Source organism: Theropithecus gelada, chromosome 4, assembly GCF_003255815.1.
Source record: "Theropithecus gelada isolate Dixy chromosome 4, Tgel_1.0, whole genome shotgun sequence".
NCBI classification, from domain to species: domain Eukaryota; kingdom Metazoa; phylum Chordata; class Mammalia; order Primates; family Cercopithecidae; genus Theropithecus; species Theropithecus gelada.
In genome coordinates this window covers 76421962-76443819 of record NC_037671.1, presented here as the reverse complement: position 1 = coordinate 76443819, position 21858 = coordinate 76421962, and positions in this window count along the sequence as shown.

The window sequence follows — 21858 nt, the reverse complement described above, 5'->3', positions numbered from 1 at the left end:
TTGATCACATTTGTGAGTAAAGATAAGTATTGTATCAGCGTTAAATAAAAGTTTTATGTATGAAATACTATATAACATAATTTTTGTGGAAACAATAGTAGTCATGGGAGCCAAAATATGAAATACAAAATGTAAAACAAACAGAAAATGTAGGATAATTTTATAATTAAAATATCTCTTGAGTTAAAAGGTAGAGGAGTTGGGATCTGAGTGCTTTGCCACTAACTTGCAATATGACCTATGTCTGATCTTTTTAAACTTTATGAGCCTCAGGTTTCTCATATGTGAATTAAGATGTTAAAATCGATTTTAAACTTTCTTCCAACATCAGTTTTAAATCTAAATGATTGTTTAAATCTAAAAGGAACGGTATCTGGTTGGAGTTATATAAAGCTTAACTAAACTGTTCTATAGGCTATCTCAATAAGTTATGAGCCATTTCCTCATGTTCTAATTCGATTAATGTCTCATACTGGAATGAGGGTGGTAGACGAGCAAGCAGTAAAACAAACAGCAATGTTAACTTAAGGAAAAACTGTTTCCACATGAGACTTTAACTAAAAATGAAAATAAAACACATAGCTAAGGGGTGGGGAAGTAGGAATAAAATAAGCTGATGCATTTTTGTCTCCCTCTTATATGATGCAATTGAATTTAGGTTATCAATATCAGGAAGAAGCTTAGATGAATATAGATTGATTCAGGAAAAGACTTTCTCTTCTGAAAAATCTCTCTTAGAATTTCGCATTTCTAACAGATACCAGCTCTATTACTTATATTTTAATAGTGATAAATCTTAGTAGATATATTACTTATATTAATATATAATAATTTCTGATAAATTTCCATAAATGGATAGAACAATGCCTTTGAAACCATAAAATAAATGGCAGTGATATTTAGTTTCTTTCTGTGCTCAGTCCTCTTGAGAATTAACACTTGCAAAACACATAGCTCACGTTATTGAGGATTGCATTGGGGAAGTCTGCAATTGCTGTTTATCAAATATACAGCTATTAGAAGCTTTCAGTGGGAATGAGAAACCTTGGACAAAAACAAAGATTTACTCTGGAGTCTGAAATAGACAGATAAGAAGCGTAAACAGTAAGCGATCTTTTCAAATTGATTTTATTTTGGCTCATATCAACAGTCAGTGTCACTGATGTCTGGCTTTCCCCAGGATTCATGACATGAAATCTCTATCTTAAGAAATCTTTGTAAAAATAAACAAACAGAAAGTACTTAATGTGTGTTCTTCTCATGTGATTCTGGCAATGTAGCACTAAGCATATATTTATACATTTCATAGTTATGTATCTGATTGTAACTTTTTAAAGGATCTGATTCTGTAAATACGTTTTAGGGGTACATAAAGTTAACTTAAATTCAAAATCATATATTCTGCTTGAATTGTTTCAATTTTAGATGGTTACCAAAATCCACAACAGATTATAAAGATTTATGTTTGGATTTTCAGTAGAAACTTTTAAGAAGGAAATGACTTTGATTCATTATACTTTGGGCTGGTTAAGGAAATTAGGTGATTTGTATAATTCTTCTAAATCCTTTTTTTAAGGGATGAAATAAAAAGTGTATGACTAAAAAAAAATGACCTCTCAAAAAATTCAGGACACCTATTTTTAAAGAAAAAGCCTATGATTAGTAAGTCACATAACTAGAGTGAAACTAATTTTAAAATAAAATTTTAAATAAATTTCAAGTGCATCATATTCTTCTTGAAACTAATTCTAGTTAATTTTCCAACTTTGTATCTCAACCTAGCCTCCATTGTCTAAATGCTTGATTTTGATGTGAGTTTGAATACTCATACTGCATATTGATTTCTTTAGACATCTCCCTGATTTTTGATTCATGTCATTTCAAGGAAATTATAGGAAATGATTTTATTAGAGTTTATATTTTATATTTCTTCAATTCCAATGCTTCAACTATAGTTGTCTTGCTAAAAAAGGGCACCTTATTCAATAGCAAAATTCTCCTTTCTATTTATACAGTTCTCCAAAGAGTACACCCAGTCCTTAGATCTTCAACTTTAACTTCTCAGCTAGTTATCACCAAATTCATTCAGCTATTAATTCCATCTATAGATTTTTTTCAGTGTCTTATTATGTGTTGGACATTGTGACAGTTAATACTGAGTGCCGACTTGATTGGATTGAAGGATGCAAAGTATCGATCCTGGATTTATCTGTGAAGGTGTTGCCAAAGGAGATTAATATTTGAGTCAGTGGACTGGGAAAGCAGACCCACCCTTAATCTGAGTGGATACAATCTAATTAGCTGTCAGCATGGCCAGGAAATAAAGCAGGCAGAAAAACTTGAAAAGGATAGACTGGCTTAGCCTCCCAGCCTACATTCTTCTCCCATGCTGGAAGCTTCCTACCCCCAAAACATCAGACTTTAAGTGCTTCAGCTTTGGGACTTGGAATGGCTTCTTTGCTCCTCAGCTTGCAGATGGCCTATTATGGGATCTTGTGATCATGTAAGTTTAATACTCCTTAATAAATTCCCCTTGTATCTACTTATCTATCCTATCAACTCTCCTTCTAGAGAACCCTGACATGCAGATTTTGGTACCAGTAGTTGTTCTAGAGGAACAGAATATTAAGGATGAAGCTTTTTCACTGGTTTTGGGGTTTCTGGAGTTGGTTGCTTACTATAATTAGGCCCCAAAATGCTAAGGACTGTACTTCTAATAGTATGGACAACACTGATAGTCCTTGGCATTAACTGTTTAGAGAGTTATATAAAATATATCCATTTGTCACTCCTGATTCACCACTCATGACAGGCAAGGAGTTTATTGACTCTTATACATAATACTTTTGACAACATCTGGAGAACCAAGGAACACAAAGAAATTGGTTGGTTGCTCCTAAGTTCACTGGACAGAGCAATGAAAGAAAGTGATAGGCTCAGGAATTCTATCTCCTGGCTTCAGAAGCAGATACTGAGCCTCAAATCTGCTAAACTTGCCCTGAGTGAGAGTCTTCTTTCCTGCAGAGAAAGAGCTGAAACTGTGGAAAAACAGACACAAGCTCTTATCAAGGAGTAGCTGACCTTCAATGAAAGGTGCATGCAAAGCCTTTCCAGGTGTCTACTATTAAAGTGAGGGCATTGTTTGGAAAAGAATGGGATCCTGCAACTTGGAATATGGATTTTTTAGGAAGACCCTGATGGAGCTGGGGACACTGAGTTTGTAAACGCTGATGAATCTTTTTGCCAGAAGAAACAGCTTCCCCATCCCCACTAGTGACAACATCCCCTTCCCAACCCGTGCTGACATCAGCCTTTCTGCCTTTGCCTGAGCAGATAAACCCTGCACTGCCTGAGGCAACAGCCAGGCGAGATAATGTTGATTCTACTCAGGGGCCAACCCAACCCTGTTTGCGGCTAAACCTATAACTAGACTAAAGTCCCAGCAGGACCCTAGAGGTGAGGTTGCGAGTATGACCCATGAGGTGGTGTACTACACTCAAAAAGAACTGCTTGGGTTTTCTAATTTATATAAGCAGATATCTGGAGACCAGGCATGGGAATGGATATTAATGGTGTGAGATAATTGTGGAAAGAACATAGATTTGGACCAGGCTGAATTTATTGATGTGGGCCCCCTAAATAGGGATTCCGCATTTAATGTTGCAGCTTGGGGAATTAAAAAGGTTCTAATAGTTTGTTTGCTTAGTTAACTGAAATATGGATTAAAAGATGGCACACTGTGAGGAAGCTGGAAATACCTAGTCTCCCTTGGTTTAATGTAGAGGAATGAATCTAAAGGCTTAGGGAGACTGGGATGGTGGAGTGGATTAATCGCTTTAGAACTACTTATCCCAGCTGTGAAGCTCCAAAAGATATATCCTTGAGCAATGTCTTTTGAAATAGATTTGTGAGGACAGCACCTGCATCTTTGAAGAGCCCTTTAATTGCTCTTCTCTGTATGTCAGATCTAACAGTGGGAACCACAGTCGCTCAACTACAGAATTTAAATACATTAGGAGTAATTGGATCCTGAGGTGGTAAGGGTCAAGTGGTGACACTCAACCATCAAAGGCAAGGTGGGCGTAGCTACCATAATGGACCAGCAGAGGCAAAGCAGCAATCAGAATAGTCTGACTCGTGTAGAACTTTGGCATTGACTAATTAATCATGGTGTTCCTAGAAGTGAAATTGATAGGAGGCCTACTGCATTCCTACTTAATTTATATAAGCAGATAGCTTCAAGGTTGAATGGACAAAAGACTAATTTGAATTGTAAAAACAGAGAATCACTGTCCCTCAATCAATTTCCAGAAGTGAGCCAGTTTACAGACTCAAAACCCCTTGAATGAAGGTGAGGCCAGGCCCCCTTAAGGAAGGATCCTGCTATACTACCGACAATTTATGCTGTTCATCTTTCTCCCATCCTTCCCTAGGGAGACCTCTGGCCTTTTACCAGGGTAACTGTGTACTGGGGAAAAGGAAATGATCAGACATTTTGGAGACTACTGGACACTGGCTCTGAGCTGACACTGATATCCTTAGCAGCTGGCAGAACCCCCACATTAGCTCTGACTGGCACGGTGAGGACTATTATGGTGGAAAATGCCAAATGGAAGTCATTAGAGCTGCCTCTACCTAGAAAAATTGTGAATCAAAAACAATATTGCATTCCTGGAGGGACTGTGGAGATTAGTGCCACCATCAAGGTCTTGAAAGATACAGGGGTGGTGATTCCCACCACACCCCTGTTCAATTCTCCCATTTGGCCTGTGCAGAAGACAGATGGATCTTGGAGAAGGACAGTGGATTCTAATAAGCTTAATCAAGTGGTGACTCCAATTGCAGCTGCTGTACCAGATGTGGTTTCATTGCTTGAACAAATTAACACATCTCCTGGTATCTGGTATGCAGCCATTGACTTGGCATATGCCGTTTTCTCCATTCCTGTCCATAAGGCCCACCAGGAGCAATTTTCCTTCAACTGACAAGGCCAGCCTTTACTGTCCTACGTTGGAGTATATCGACTTCCCAGCTTTGTGTCATAATCTTATTTGAGAGATCTTGATTGCTTTTCACTTTCACAAAATGTCACACTGGTCCATTACACTGATGACATTATGCTAATTGGATCCAGTGAGCAAGAAGTAGCAAACACACTGGACTTACTGGGGAGACATTTGCATGTCAGAGGATGGGAAATAAATCTGACTAAAATTCAAGGACCTTCTACTTCAGTGAAATTTGTAGAGGTCCAAACGTGTGGGGGCCTGTTGAGATATTCCTTTTAAGGTGAAAGATAAGTTGCTGCATTTAGCCCCTCCCAAAACCAAAAAAAAAGGCACAATGCCTAGTGGGCCTATTTGGATTTTGGAGGCAACACATTCCTCATTTGGGTGTGTTACTCTGGCCCATTTATTGAGTAACTCAAACAGCTGCCAATTTTGAGTGGGGTCCAGAATAGAAGGCTCTGTAGCAGGTTCAGACTGCTGTGCAAGCTGCTCTACCACTTGGGCCATATGACCCAGCAGATCCGATGGTGCTTGAGGTGTCAGTGGCATATAGGGATGCTATTTGGAGCCTTTGGCAGGCCCTCATAGATGAATCACAGCAGAGGCCTCCAGGATTTTGAAGCAAGGCCCTGCCATCTTCTGCAGATAACTACTCTCCTTTCGAGAGACAGCTCTTGGCCTGTTACTGGGCTTTGGCGGAAACTGAATGTTACGTCATCAAGTTACCATGTGACCTGAACTGACTATCATGAACTGACCCATCTAGCCATAAAGTGGGTAGTGCACAGCAGCATTTCATCATCAAATGCAAGTGGTATATATGTAATTGGGCTTGAGCAGATCCTGAAGGCACAAGTAAGTTACATGAGGAAGTGGCTCAAATGCCTGTGGTCCCCACTCCTGCCACCCTGCCTTCTCCCCCAGGCTGCACTGATGGCTTCATGGGGAGTTCCCTATGATCAGTCGACAGAGGCAGAGAGTACTAAGGCCTGGTTGACAGATGGTTCTGTACGATACCAAGGCACCACCCAAAAGTGGACAGCTGCTTCACTAAGAGCCACTTTCTAGAACATCCCTGAAGGACAGCAGTAAAGGGAAATCTTCCCAGTGGACAGAACTTTGAGCAGTGCACCTGGTTATGCACTTCTCATGGAAGAAGAAATGGCCAGATGTGCAATTATATACTGATTCATGCAGCCAGTGGTTTGGTGGGATGGTCAGGAACTTGGAAGAAGCATGATTGGAAAATTAGTGACAAAAACTTTGGGGAAGAGGTAGGTTGGATGAACCTCTCTGAGTTGTCAAAAACTATGAAGGTATTTGTATCCCATGTGAATGCTAACCAACGGATGACCTCAGCAGAGGTCTGTCCTCACTGGAATAGACATTCTAGATATTGGTTTGCCCATCTTGCACAAAATGCTTCTGTCAAAACTACCATTCATGGACTCATGGAATGCCTTATCCACTGTCATGGTATTCCAACAGCATTGCCTTTGATCAAAGAACTCCCTTTATGGCTAAAGAAGTGTGGCAGTGGGCTCATGCTCATGGAATTCACTGGTCTTACCATGTTCTCCATCATCCTGAAGCAGCTGGATTGATAGAATGGTGGAATGACTTTTTAAAGTCACAATTACAATGCCAACTAGCTGTCAATACATTGCAGGACTGGGGCAAATTCTCCAGAAGGCCATGTACTCTCTGAATCAGCATCCAATATATGGTACGATTTCTCCCATAGTCAGGATCCATGGGTCCAGGAATCAAGGGGTGGAATTGGAAGTGGCACCACTCACCATCACCGCTAGTGATCCACTAGCAAATTTTTTGCTTTCTGTTCCCGCAACATTACATTCTGCTGGCCTAGAGGTATTAGTTCCAGAGGGAGGAATACAGCCACCAGGAGACACAACAACGATTCCATTAAACTGGAAGTTAATATTGCCACCTGGATGCTTTGGGCTTCTCCTGCCTTTAAGTCAACAGGCTAAGAAGTGAGTTACAGTGTTGACTGGGGTGACTGACCCAGACTATCAAAAATTAGTCTACTCCACAATGGAGGTAAGGAAGAGTATGAATGGAATACAGGAGATCCATTAGGGTATCTTTTAGTATTACCATGCCCTGTGATTAAGGTCAATGGGAAACTACAACAGCCCAATCCAGGCAGGACTACAAATAGCCTATACCTCTCAGGAATGAAGGTTTGGGTCACTCCACGAGGGAAAAAGCCACAACCTGCTGAAGTGCTTGCTGAAAGCAAACGGAATACAGAATGGGTAGTAGAAGAAGGTAGTCATCAATATCAGCTACGACTACGTGACCAGCTGCAGAAACGAGGACTGTAATTGTCATGAGTATTTCCTCCTCCTTTGTTAAAAACATATTTGTGCATATATACACTTGTACTAAGAAAATATCTTCATTTTATTTCCTTTTTCCTTTATCATGTGACATAAGATTTATTGACTTTATATCAGCATTTAAGTACTGTTAACTTTATGAAATAGTATTTGGGTTAGGGATTGGCATGTTTCTGGTTGTACAAAGTATAGTTGTATTATATTAGGCATAATTATGACCTTATTATTGTCTTTATTTGAAGAGTGTCTATGATCTCAAGAGATGTATATGGGTTCAAGTTGACAAGGGTAGATTTGTGATGGTTAATACTGAGTGTCAACTTGTTTGGATTGAAGGATACAAAGTATTGATCCTGAGTGTGTCTGTGAGAGTGTTGCCAAAGGAGATTAACATTTGAGTCAGTTGGCTGGGAAAGGCAGACCCACCCTTAATCTGGGTGGGCACAATCTAATCAGCTGCCAGTGAGGCCAGGATATAAAGCAGGCAGAAAAACATGAAAAGGATAGACTTGCTTAGCCTCCCAGCCTACATCTTTCTCCCATGCTGGATGCTTCTTGCCCTCAAACATCAGACTTTAAGTTCTTTGGCTTTGGGACTCATACTGGCTTCCTTGCACCTCAGCTTGCAGATGGCCTGTTGTGGGACCTTGTGATCATGTGAGTTTAATACTCCTTAATAAACTCCCATATGTGTATATACATATACGTATATGTGTATATATATGTGTATATATACATATATGTATATGTGTATATATATGTGTATATATACATATGTGTATATGTGTATATATGTGTATATATACATATGTGTATATGTGTGTATTTATATGTATATGTGTATATATGTGTATATGTGTATATGTGTATATGTGTATATACACATATGTGTATATACACATATGTGTATGTGTGTATATGTGTATATACACATATGTGTATGTGTGTATATGTGTATATACACATATGTGTATGTGTGTATATGTGTATATACACATATGTGTATGTGTGTATATGTGTATATACACATATGTGTATGTGTGTATATGTGTATATACACATATGTGTATGTGTGTATATGTGTATATACACATATGTGTATGTGTGTATATGTGTATATACACATATGTGTATGTGTGTATATGTGTATATACACATATGTGTATGTGTGTGTATGTGTATATACACATGTGTGTATGTGTGTGTATGTGTATATACACATATGTGTATATGTGTGTGTATGTGTATATACACATATGTGTATATGTGTGTATATACATATATGTATATGTGTATACATATGTGTAATTGTCATGAGTGTGTGTGTGTGTATATATATATATCTGTCCCTCTAGAGAACCCTAATACAGGCTTTGTGCTGAGAATACAGTATTGAGAACCTTTTCTCTCTCATAATTTATTTCTTCTTGTTCTTCATTCATTCTTTTGTTCAACAAATATTTGTTGAACTGCTACTTTATGTCAGGTAAGTACAAAGTGCTGAGGTTTACATAAGAGGCTCTGGAAGATGAACAGGCATGAAGATTTAGGGAAGCTTTCTGCATTATTTAGAGTCTTGCCTGCTATAACAAACCTAAGCCAGTTGTCTTGGTTTGTATTTACCTAGAAATTGACACTGAGACAAGGATGTAAGTGAAAGTAGTTGTTTGGTAAACTAGTAGATGAGTGTGGAAGTAAGACAGGGAGAAGCGGGAAGTCAATATAAAGTGTATATCATTAAGCCAATTACTGTGGGCAGTTAGAATGTGTACACTCTAGGGAACTCTGAGAAAAGTGGTATATGACTGAGTTACCTACCTTACCCCTGTCCCAGGGTGAAAAACCTAGTTTTTATCCACCAGCTCCTTGTCTGTTATTGCTGATTTGGGGGACATTGATTCTTTGAAACTTCTGCTTTGCTGTACGCATGTCTGAGTATGCTTTTGTGACTGAATAAAGCCTTTAGACCAATAGTGGCAGATATTCACATTGATCAGTCTTTGGTGTACATAACTATCACAGGTATATTCACAGGATATGAACGAATATGACTGAGTATGAATGAACTTTCTTTAGAGAAAAGACTTCCCATTAAATAAGTCCTGTGTTGAAACCCCTCTGTGCTCAGTCCTCCTGAAATTTCTCTCTGGTAGGGAGCTATAAGTAGCATATCTCCAGGTTGCCACACCATGTGACCATGGCTGCCTTGCTTCCATTATTGTGAAATTTTGACAGAACCCTTCCTCTCACTCATTTTCTACCACATTACTCCAACATAATATTGTGTACATGGGTGTGAAGATATGCTTCATCACCAATTTCTCACTTTAGAAGCCAATCACAGGCTCCATCTTTTTCTTGATTATTTGAGAAAAACAAACACATACACAAACACCTTAAGACTTTCAATTGTTACAAGGTTATGAGTTCCAATGTTTCTTAGAAAACTAAGAAATTTTCTAAGAGGCATAGGATTCTGTTGATTGTTTAATGGGAGTTTTCAAAGGTGATGATGAGAGGGAATGTCCTGAGCAGTGACAAAGGCAGAATAAAATATGAGTTAGAAGAATCCAGAAATAAGGAAGTGAAGACATCTACTTTTATAAAGGAAATCTAGCTCAACTTCTCCTATTAAGAAACAGATGAGAAAAATTAGGCATAGAAAAACTTTACCTAAATTCACCCTGATGCATTAGAGGCATTGTCCGGCCCAGTTCCATGGTCTCCTGACTTCCCTCTGTCACTTGTGTTCTGCTCTGCACCCTTATTTCTGAAGTGAGTGTCTCTTTTGTACAGGACTTTTCCACGAATCTTTACTAACTAATAAATTCTATTTGGAGGTCATATTCTACAAAAGAAACTGAACAGATATAAAGTGATTTGGGGTTTGAAAGGTCAAACTAAGGAGGTCATTTTGCTGGAAAATGAGAGACTTTGTTATACCAATAAAGCATAATAATTGGTGACTGAGAGCCATAATGCCTTATGCTCTGGTTAACATAATCAACAGAATCTGCAAAATATCAATCCATTCACTGCTTACCCTAGGAGGTGTTTTCGGGGAAATGCTAGGCTTTCATATTAATTGGAACAAATTGCACATAATGGGTTTTTCTAAATGGTCTGGTGTTTCACACTGTCAGATCTTCACAGTCCAGATCTTGAGAATCACTCTCTTGGGTATAATGATGCAAACAGCTTCATCTTCCCTAAGTTGTCCACCTGAGGTATAAGTGGATCGCTGCATGAATCATAAGTAATAGGAGTTTGCTACTCTTTTCCCGATTATTGTTAAGCAGAAAATAAGCTTACTTACATCTTCCTGTCCTTACATCTGAGAATTCAGGTGTATTTTCAACAAGTTGACGGTCTCATAAGACATTAATATGGCTCTTTCGTTGCAATAATGTTCTGTCAAGTGCAGTGTTCTCAGAATGGCACCACGTGTACTATTAAAAGTACGTCAGATCTCTCTCAGGCCCCGCTAGTCACTAGCATCAAGGTTGTTTCAGGAGAGCTGTTTCAAGAGGTTGCTGATTCTTAGTATCAATAACAAGAAGCCAAGAGAGAGGGCTGTTTTCAAGACTGAAACTGTGTCCTTTTTTGCAACAGAAACTGATAACCTGAGTAGGATCCTCAAAAGAGAGAAGGTAACTGGTACAATTAGGTAACAATAAAGGCATCATGTCAACTCCAGTAACAAAGATGAAAACTATTAGTGTATTTTAATATTTTAAAAACAAATCCACTCTTTTGCACCAACTATGTTGGTGCAGATGTAGTTGTAGTTTTGGACTGTGAATTCTAAAGCATTATAACTAGGCTCAAACACATCTTATTAATCAAAATAGGAACCATTATAATCGAAACATTTTTCCAATGACAAATAAATTTGTTTATTCCTGTAGTGTAAAAATTGCACTTCAGGATTCAGTGAACTCTTGGAAAGCATTTTCTGCATCCTGCTGGTTGTCGAAATGTTTTTCCTTTAAAAAGATGTCGAGATACTTGAAGAAGTGGTAGTCGGTTGGCGAGAGGTTAGGTGAATATGGCTGATGAGACAAAACTTCGTAACCCAATTTGTTCAACTTTTGAAGCACTGGTTGTGCAACTTGTGGTCAGGCATTGTAGTAGAGAAGAACTGGGCCCTTTCTGTTGACTACAGACATTTCAGTTTTGGTACATCTCACTGAATTACTGAACGTACTTCTCAGATGTAATGACTTCGCCAGGATTCAGAAAGCTGTAGTGGCTCAGCCGGGCAGCAGACCACTAAACAGTGACCATGCTTTTTTTTTTGGCGTAAGTTTGGCTTTGGCAAATGCTTTGGAACTTCTTCTTGGTCCAACCACTGACCTCGTCATTGCCAGTTATCGTATAAAATCCACTTTTTGTCGCACATCACAATCTGATTGAGAAATGGTTCATTGTTGTTGCATAGAATAAAAGACAACACCTCAAAACAAGAATTTTTCTGATTTTCAGTCAGCTCATGAGGAGCCCATTATCAAGCTTTTTCACCTTTCCAATTTGCTTTAAATGCTGTAGAATGGTTGACATTGAGTTCATTGACAACCCCTGTTTTGTTTTTTGTTTGTTTGCTTTCTGAGAGAGTCTCCCTCTGCTGCCCAGACCAGGGTGCAGTGGTGCAATCTCAGTTCACTGAAACCTCTGCCTCCTAAGGTCAAGTGATTCTCCTGCCTCAGCCTCCCAAGTAGCTGGGATTACAGGGACCCACCACCACACCCAACTAATTTTTGTATTTTTAATAGAGACAGGGTTTCACCGTCTCTATTAACGGATTGCTTTACAATCCATTTTCACCATGTTGGCCAGACTGGTCTCGAACTCCTGACCTCAAGTGATCCACCGCCTAGGACTCCCAAAGTGCTGGGATTACAGGCATGAGCCAACGTGCCTGGCCAGGAACTTCTGTAGTTGTAAGATAATCAGCTTTGATGATTGCTCTCAATTGGTTGTTGTCAACGTCTGATGGCTAGCCACCATACTCCTCATCTTCAAGGCTCTAGTCTCCTTTGCAAAACTTCTTGAAGCACCACTGCACTGTATGTTCATTAGCAGCTCCTGGGCCAAATGTGCTGTTGATGTTTTGAGTTGTTTCCGCTGCTTTACAATCCATTTTGAACTTGAATAAGAAAATCCCTCGAATTTGTTTTTTGCCTAACATCATTTCCATAGTCTAAAATAAATACAAAATATACAGCAAGTAATGTCATTCACAAAAAAAGGTGAGAAATATGCACTAAAATGATGAATAACATAACCACGTTTATTTAAGAATGTGTTCCAATATCAAGTAGCAAATTTAAACAATGCAAAAACTGCAATTACTTTTGCACCAATCTAATAATTGGGTCAGGGTTGTGCTAGCTTGTCTGGACTTTTTTGTTCTGTTTCCCAATCTTACTTAGGAAAATGTGCCTCTTGCTTAGGAAAACGTGCCCAGGTAGTTGTAATACCTTTTATCAAACAGCAAATGTTTAAGAGTAAGTAAAAGAATACTCAGACATGAGTAGTTCACTTACCATTGTGTGTGTGTGTGTGAATGTGTGTGTGTGAGTGTGGTGAGAACACTTGAGACCTACTCTCTGGTAATTTCAAGTATATAATACAATATAGTCACCATGTTGTATATTAGGTTTCCAGTACTTATCATCTTATAACTAAAGGTTTGAACCCTCTAATCAATAGCTTCCCTTTTTCCCCACACTCATTCCCTTGTAACCACCATTCTATTCTCTGTTACTATGAGTTCAAAAACATTCAGTTCATAACAGCCATGAAATCACACTATAGTTTTAATTATTAATGACCCAATTACTAAATAAGTTGGATGTCTCTTAAGGATTTTTTTTTTTTTTTTTTGCCTCTGTGTAAAATGTTCGATTATACCTTTTGTCAATTTTTTATTGAAATGTTTGTATTTTTCTTATTGACTCATTGTTATATATGCTTTGGAGATAGGAGCTTGGAGAGGTAATTAGGGTTAGATTAGGTCTTGAGGGTGAGGCATTTATGATGGGATTAGTGGCCTTTACGATGAGAGAAAGAGAGTGCAATTTCTTTTTCTAAGTGCACACCCTTGCCAGGTAAAGACACAGCGAGATGGTGGCCATCTAGAAGCTAGGAAGAAGGCCCTCACCAGAACCTGACCACACTGGCACTCTGATCTTAAACTCCAGCTTACATAACTCTGAGACAATAAATATCTGTTTTTAAGTCACTGAGACTATGGTATTTTGTTATGGCAGCATGAGCTAAGACAATAGTATACTTCAGATAGGCAGCCGTTGAAAAATTGGATTTTATTATATGTGTGTTGGTCAATTTGTGAACTAAAAGAATATTCACTACTGGTAAGAGTGTAAATCAGAACAATCATGTTAGAAAATAGTTTAGCATTCACTAGAAAAATTGAAAATGCAAATAATCCTACAGTTCACTTTAGAAACTTATCCTAAGAAAACACTTCCAAATGCCCCAGGGGACAAACATACGAATGTGTGAAACAGCATTGCCACCATGGACAAAGACTAGGAGGAGCCTAAATGTTCATCAACAGTGTAATTGATAAATATATTTCAATACATTGTACACATAAACTGCCACTAATAATCGACAGGGCTAATGTCAAAAAAAATCTAGAATGAAAGAAGCAAACCACAAGATATTTATTTCAATGTGATTTGATTATATAAAGATCAAAAACATAAAAACAATTTTAAACATGATTAAGGCACAATTTACATACAATGAATTGTACATCAATACAATAGGTTTTGATGTATGAATATATCTGTTAAACTATAACCAAGTCAAGACAGTGAAGATAACCATCACTCTAAGAAGTTTCTTTCTAACTTTTTGTAATTCTTCCCCTCCATCTCTGTCTGCTTCACATTGTTCTATTCCCAAGTCACGACTGATCTGCTTTCTCTTGGTGTATATTAGTTTCCCTTTTCTACAGTTTTGCACACATAAAATCATACAGTATATATAATCTTTTGGTCTAGTTTCTTTCACTCAGCATAACCATTTTGAGATCATCCATGTTGCTGTATCAATAGCACATGTCTTTTTTTAATTTCTGAGTAGTATTCCATTGTATTATTATTATCTTTTTAATCCATGTACCTGTTGGTAGACATTTTCATTGTTTCCAGGTTTTAGCTATTATAAGTAAACCTGCTACGGACATTCCTGTACAAGTCTTTGAGGGAACATGTATTTTCTTTTCAAGAGAAACAGTTAAACTTATGCTAGATGTATGCTTAACTATTTAAGAGGCTACCAAATTATTTTCCAAAGAGATTGTACCATTTTACATTTTCACTAGGAGAGTGTGAGCATTCTTGTTCCTCCATATTTTTGCCAACACCTGGTATGCTCAGTCTATTTTATCTTAGGCATTCTGATAGGTGTGTAGTATTGTTTCATTGTGATTTTAATTTGCATGTCTTTGGTGATTGATGATATGGAGCATCTCTTCATATGTATGTTTGCCATCCCTGTATGTTCTTTGGTGAAATATCTATTCAAATATTTTGCTCATTTTCAAAATTTGCGTGTCTTTATTTATTATTGTGTTTTAAGAATTCTTTACATAATCTGGATACAAGTGCTTTATCAGATGTAAGCTGCAAAAATATTTATTTCTAGGCTTTTTAGTCTCTTATGTCCTTCAAGGAGCAGAAGTTCTTGATTTTGATGAAGTTTATCAATATATTCTTTTAGGAATTACTATTTTGGTATGATATATAAAAAAATAAGTTGAGAAATCCAAACCTGCAAAGGCTTTCTCTTATGTTTTCTTCTAGAAGTTTTATGGTTTTAGGTTTTATTATGCTCTATTTTGAATTTTAAAAATATGTATGAGGCATAAATAAAAGTCCATGTTTCTTTTTGTATCTGAATATTCGATTATTCCAATGCCATTTGCTGAAAAGACTCCTTTCTCTACTATAGTACTTTGCACTGCAGCCAAAAACTCAATTGTCCCTATCATGTGGGTTCATTTCAGGATTATTCTTTCTAAAACAACTTATTTTAATTTTTTATTTTATTTTTTAGAACAACATTTAGCTCTGTCACCCAGGCTGGAGTGCAGTGGTGTGATCATAACTCACTGTAACTTTGAACTCCTGGGCTCAGGTGATCCTTCCACCTCAGCCTCCCAAGTAGCTAGGACTACACACATGCGCCACCACTCCTGGATAATTTTAAAGTTTTTTTTGTAGTTACAAGAGTCTTACTCTGGTGCCCAGGCTGGTCTTGAACACATGGCATCAAGCGATCCTCTTATCTCTGCCACAAAAAGTGCTGGGATGCCAGTCATGAGCCACTTCGCCCAGCTAAAACAGTTTATTTTAAAAACAATTCATAGGTAAGTGGTGAAATTATAAAGGAAGCAAGCACATTATTCAAAAGAACATTTAAGACCAGTAACCCCAAGCTGATGTCCTCATAGGTTCCATTAGCCAAAACAGTTTACATGGCTTTCTCCAATCCAATCAGTTCCAAAATTGTATTGAATTTCTATGTGTTGCAAGATGACCAAAACCATTTTCTCTTCATAGCTGCAATCCCATTCTTCTATACTTTGCTTTGTGATACTGGGCTGGGATTCTGCAAGCATTTCTGCTTGTCCGGCTTCTCCCCTATTAGGCCCTGACACTACAGGGAACCAGAAAACCTTAGGAGAGAGAAGAGATATGTGGCTTCCTGTTATGTATCCTTCTGTCACCATCCCAGGCAATGGGTCTCTCCACAGTCAATTGATTCAGTTTTCAAGTGGTTTTCCACAGTTTCAGACTAGCCTCAGAGTAACTGGAACTTGCCCCTTCTCCAAGGTCTGAGTACAGCTCTTTTCCTAGCATCTAGGTTCTCATAACCCAAACTCTTCCCTTGTTTATTCAAGACCTGCTGTTGAAGGCCCGTAATTTTCTATCATTGCAACCTCCCTATTCCCTTTTTGCCTTGTAGTCTCCCAACATCTTCCAGTTTATCAATTCTGTGTATAAAATTCACTCTTTTAAAATAGCTGTAGTCGTTTTGGTTTTAATGATTTGATCTTGATTTTGTGTCATTCACATTTTTTTTTTTTTTCTGGAAGACATGGATATCCTCAAAAAGAAAGAGATACGTGAGGACTACTACATAACTTTTTCATTTTTTTTAACAAGAGGTGCGTTACAATAACAGCATGTCTTAGACCAAATTTTGCCATATTCTTCAGCATTTGTTAGCCAGTAGGAATGAAAATACTCATACAATCAATTCTGTAACTCAATGAAATCCCAGTTTCTGTTCTTGTAAGTACTTGACAAAAACATTTAGTAAGACAAGGTTCCATGGAGGCAGTTTCACCGTTGTGTAATAACAGGGTTCTGCTAACCTTCTAGTCAGATCAGGTGAGAAGATCCTCCACAAATATTTTAATACCGTTATTAAGCCTACGTTAGGAGTAAGTCTCAAGTTCTAAGGACAACAGACTACTGGGATCACTAGATTTTTCTACCCTTTCCATGAAATGATGAAAAGCCCAACCCACTACTATTAATTAGAGATAATAGTAGTGGAAGCACTTACAGTAGATACTCTGAAATGTTGGCACCTGAATAGAATCTTTCAGCTTCTAACTATTCACACCTAGATTATGTATATTTCAAATGATAACAGCCCCTAGAGTATATGAAAAACTAATATATACATATACACAAAGAATATATATATATATAGAGAGAGAATACACATACAATGTCAGACAAATTATGACATTGTAAATTTTACTTGATGATGATGTATTAGATGATAAATTATACTTAGTATAAACAGGAAGCATGGTTCATTCCTTGAGGCTGGAAAAAGAGACTTCTTTCCCTGATATTACTCTCCCCTGGAATAAATAATACTGGGGTTCTGTTATCAAGGCCAACAATATATGCCTGAAACCTAACTGGGTTTATAGATATTTATACATTAGGCTGGTAAAATTTAACTGTTTACTTACATGAGGAAGATTAAAATTTTATTTGTTACTCTAGTGTTTACTTAAAATTTTCCAGTTTTCTTCTAGGATACTTCTGGCTTATTTCTGTTGTCTTACCACACTATTGATAACAATCTATTTTATTTTTCATAATGATCAGGATTGGACAATATAGTAGTCCTAATTCTAGTAAGTAGAGTAACAAAATGAATGGTGATGTCTATTTTTATTGTCAACATGTTAAATTACTTGGGTAGGCATACAAAATGCTGTATAGTCTAAAAAAGTTTTTTTAAAGTTGAAGGGTGATTATTCAAATAATTTTTCAGACAGCATCAGATTTTACTACAATACTTGTCTAATCCTCTAAACATGTATATATACATGTTTGAGTTTAAAGTATTTTTGTCTGTGTATTGGGAGAATGTGCTATGTAATTAAAATAAAAAATTAAAATTGATGAGAACAATCTGTTCTCTGTTTCCAACAAATGAAATGTCAATGTGTTCTTAGATTATATATGAGAGTTTTCAACCAAAAAATGTAAATTGATTAGGAGTGATTTAACTCAACTCACTACATCTGTACTAATTAGAAATTTGAAAATCTGCTACAATGTAAATGAAAGCATAAGCAACTAAAACCTCTGACTTTTAATTGAGCCAATCAAAGCCATGTAAAGAAATTAAAGAAAAAAAAGTGTGTAAAAAACCAGAGAAACCGTTAAAAGTTCAGGCAGTGGAAAAGAAGAGGTTATGAAAAACAGGTTCTGGCCGGGCGCGGTGGCTCAAGCCTGTAATCCCAGCACTTTGGGAGGCCGAGACGGGCGGATCACGAGGTCAGGAGATCGAGACCATCCTGGCGAACACGGTGAAACCCCGTCTCTACTAAAAAATACAAAAAAAAAAAAAACTAGCCGGGCGCGGTGGCGGGCGCCTGCAGTCCCAGCTACTCGGGAGGCTGAGGCAGGAGAATGGCGTGAACCCGGGAGGCGGAGCTTGCAGTGAGCTGAGATCCGGCCACTGCACTCCAGCCTGGGCTGACAGAGCGAGACTCCGTCTCAAAAAAAAAAAAAAAAAAAAAAAAAAAGAAAAACAGGTTCCTTGAAACTACAATAATTAGACTTGACTAACAGCTGAGCAAAAAGTGAAACATAAAACCTAAGAGAAAAAAAATTACTGCATCTGATTTACATGGAGGGTATCGTATTTGTAAAAAAGGCTTGAAAAGAATTTTTTTCTCCAATTTTGCATACATGAGAGAATAGAAATCTTTATGGTGCTCTATTAGCTTTGAGATGTAGACCTCTTGAGTTTCTCTAAAATGCTTAAGAGAAAATTCTTTGAAGAACCTCTGAAGATAATTTTAAAATGTCCTTAAAGATGAAGCTTAATGTTCCTGGGATGCAGTTGAAGGAAATACATTCTTTTTTTTTTTTTTTTATACTTTAAGTTCTAGGGTACAGGTGCATAACGTGCAGGTTTGATACATATGTATACTTGTGCCATGTTGGTGTGCTGCACCCATCAACTCATCAGCACCCATTTACATCAGGTATAACTCCCAATGCAATCCCTCCCGCCTCCCCCCTCCCCATGATAGGCCCCGGTGTGTGATGTTCCCCTTCCTGAGTCCAAGTGATCTCATTGTTCAGTTCCCACTTATGAGTGAGAACATGCATTCTAATCCAAACTTTTAAAATTAATGGGTCTGGAAACACTAAGTATAACACAATTTTCAGTCCTGTCTTTCTGCCCTTTCCTGTATAGGGCGGTGTAAGAATAAGCTACAGTCCCTTCGCTTTCATCAAGTTTATAAAGATAACAGGTTATCAAGCTTATCTCTGCTGATCAGGCCAGGTGTCAGGACACTAGGCTTCTGTTTAATTTTCAGAGCTGGGCCAGCTCTTCTACCAAAGGTCATTGGTGACAAAAGATTTTGATTTCCCTTATTCATTGTAGAACTATTTATTGTAAAATAACCCCTATAATTGAAGTTAAAAGAGATTTACTTTGTCTAGCCTTAAGAAGATAAAGCTTAGAAAAGTGATATAATTTCTTTCTGTAGTCTATTCTATGAAGTGGTTTTTCAGTTCCATTAAAGATCAGGGCAAAAATTATAGAGCTAAAGAACAAGACAAATGTATGGTAGACATTAGAAACTTTTGAATTTTGATTTGGGAGTAACCAGGAATCATTTATCAGATGTCAGTACCCAAATAATCATTTTCTGGGGAAGGTCGGAGTACTATTTTGCTGGCCCAGAGCAAATAGTTATATAATAATGTTATTATTTTGAAGTTGAATATACACATCATCTATCCTTTTATCTACCTTTGAAAGTTCTTTATAAGTACAAATAAATTTTATGAGCTTAAATTTATCAAATGTACCTATCAAGCAATGAAAACAATATGACTTTTTTGAGGAATTCAAATTCCTCAATGGCACACATTAAGTTTATAGTAGCTTGAAAATTAAACTGCTTTCTGTGCGAATGTGTGAGTGAATGGGTATATGTGTTTGTCTTGAAAGCATAGCTAGGCTAATAGCTTAACTTGATCATTTCAAAACATTTACATATATCAAAACATCACATTGCACATCAGAAATACATATAATTTTATTTGTCAATTATACCTCATAAGGCTGAAAAAATAGTAAAGTTTTATTTCAAGGAATTTGGAAAATACAGCAATTTATACAGAATATCTTAAATTTCATTTACTTTCAACTCAAAGACATTTCTCAGCATTGTGATACGCTGTCTCTATTCCTTTAATATGCATATGACTATTCTTCTGTCTAGGGAAGTTGTGTGCTTTTATATTGCATCCAAAGTAAAATATCATGTAAATAATTTTGTTTTCTAATTAACTAGTTTTTAATAAAATTATGTATGATTTTAAAAAACCTCAAATCAAGAATATCCTGTTTCATCTAACTATGTGGCTACAGAAAATAATAATAAAAAATAAGATATCAATTAAGCTGGTGTGCAAACTTGGAGGAGGGCAAGACGTGTAAGGAATATAAGGAAATAATTGTTTTGAACTTGAACATTAACATATCCAATTATTTAGTGATTTCTTAGTGGGTCAGACATAAAACTAGAAGGTAATAACAGCTTGTTCCTCAACAAGTTTAAGTCTTCATTGTTTGACAGAAACTAATAAAAGGTCTTATACCATTGTAAGATATTTAATCTGGCCATTAAAAAACTCCAGCTTTCTCATTTTTTAGCTCTGGCAGATAGTCTGTCCAAGTAGGCATATTTATTTAGTTTTGGCTATTGAGTCCCATATTGAACTTTTAATTTTATTGCTGACATTTTATCTTCAGTTGTAATCACAAAAACATTTCAAATCCTGCATTATCATGTTCACTTCCATTAGTGCAATTACAACAATATGCTAGCTACAGTAGCCATGTGACTGTTCAAAGTTATTTAGCTATTGGAGTTTCTTTATCAAGAAAAGAAGAATTTGTTTTGTTTTGTTTTAAATAGCCTTGGCAGGATCTTTCTTCAGAATAGCCAATGAATGATGTCATTGAAAAGCATATCCTTGTAAAGAATGGTAAATGTCTTCATAAAATGGTTACTTTTGAAAGATGTTGGCATGTTCTTAATTATTGCTCTATGTACTATACAACATTCAGATAAACTGAAGACATTTCAGCAATAGCTTTTACAGGAATCTAAATCCTTCATTTACTTCTGCTGTAGCTTTGTTTTTCTGAAGTTATGTGCTTTATTACAAATGGCTCGATTATCAGTGTATTATTTTTTATATATACATATATTTATAAAATATATTACACTGTTTTATAAATAAATAGATAATGTTCTTTGTTATACTCATCTCCTTGAAAATGTTATAAAAAATTAACAAAATGAGAAGATTTATTAAATATCCAGAATTATAAAAATGTCATACAATCTCTGTTTTTGAGCTAATCAGTCAAGAAAGGTAGATGAAGATTTTTGTAATCTGCTTGAACTGTAGTATCAGTGTTACTGAATAAGTTTTTATAGCTGCCTGCTCGTCTTATCCAGGTTTTACAGTATCAGCAGCACACATTTAAATAGCTCTCCCCAGTCCATAATAAGTGCTTCTCCTATGTTGTGATATCTTAATTCGAACAATGCTATAGGTGCACTTTTATTACCTAATTCAAATGTGTTTGGGGAACCATTTCAGATCCTCTGAGGAATCCAAAATTCTATAGAATATTGCTAGTAAACTCGTCTAGGTGAAACTCAAAGCTTTTGCATTTATTAATAAAAGTTATTGTTCATGTAAATATCTACATCTACACTGCTATGTTTCTAATCCGTGTATATTTGAAATGTGGTATTATTCCATAACTGTTAAAATATATGAAGTCAGTCTATAGAAAGGCAGAATACACTGATTTTGAGAGAGATGATACGATAACTCATCTGTGGATTGTCAAAGTTGGATCCTAAAGAA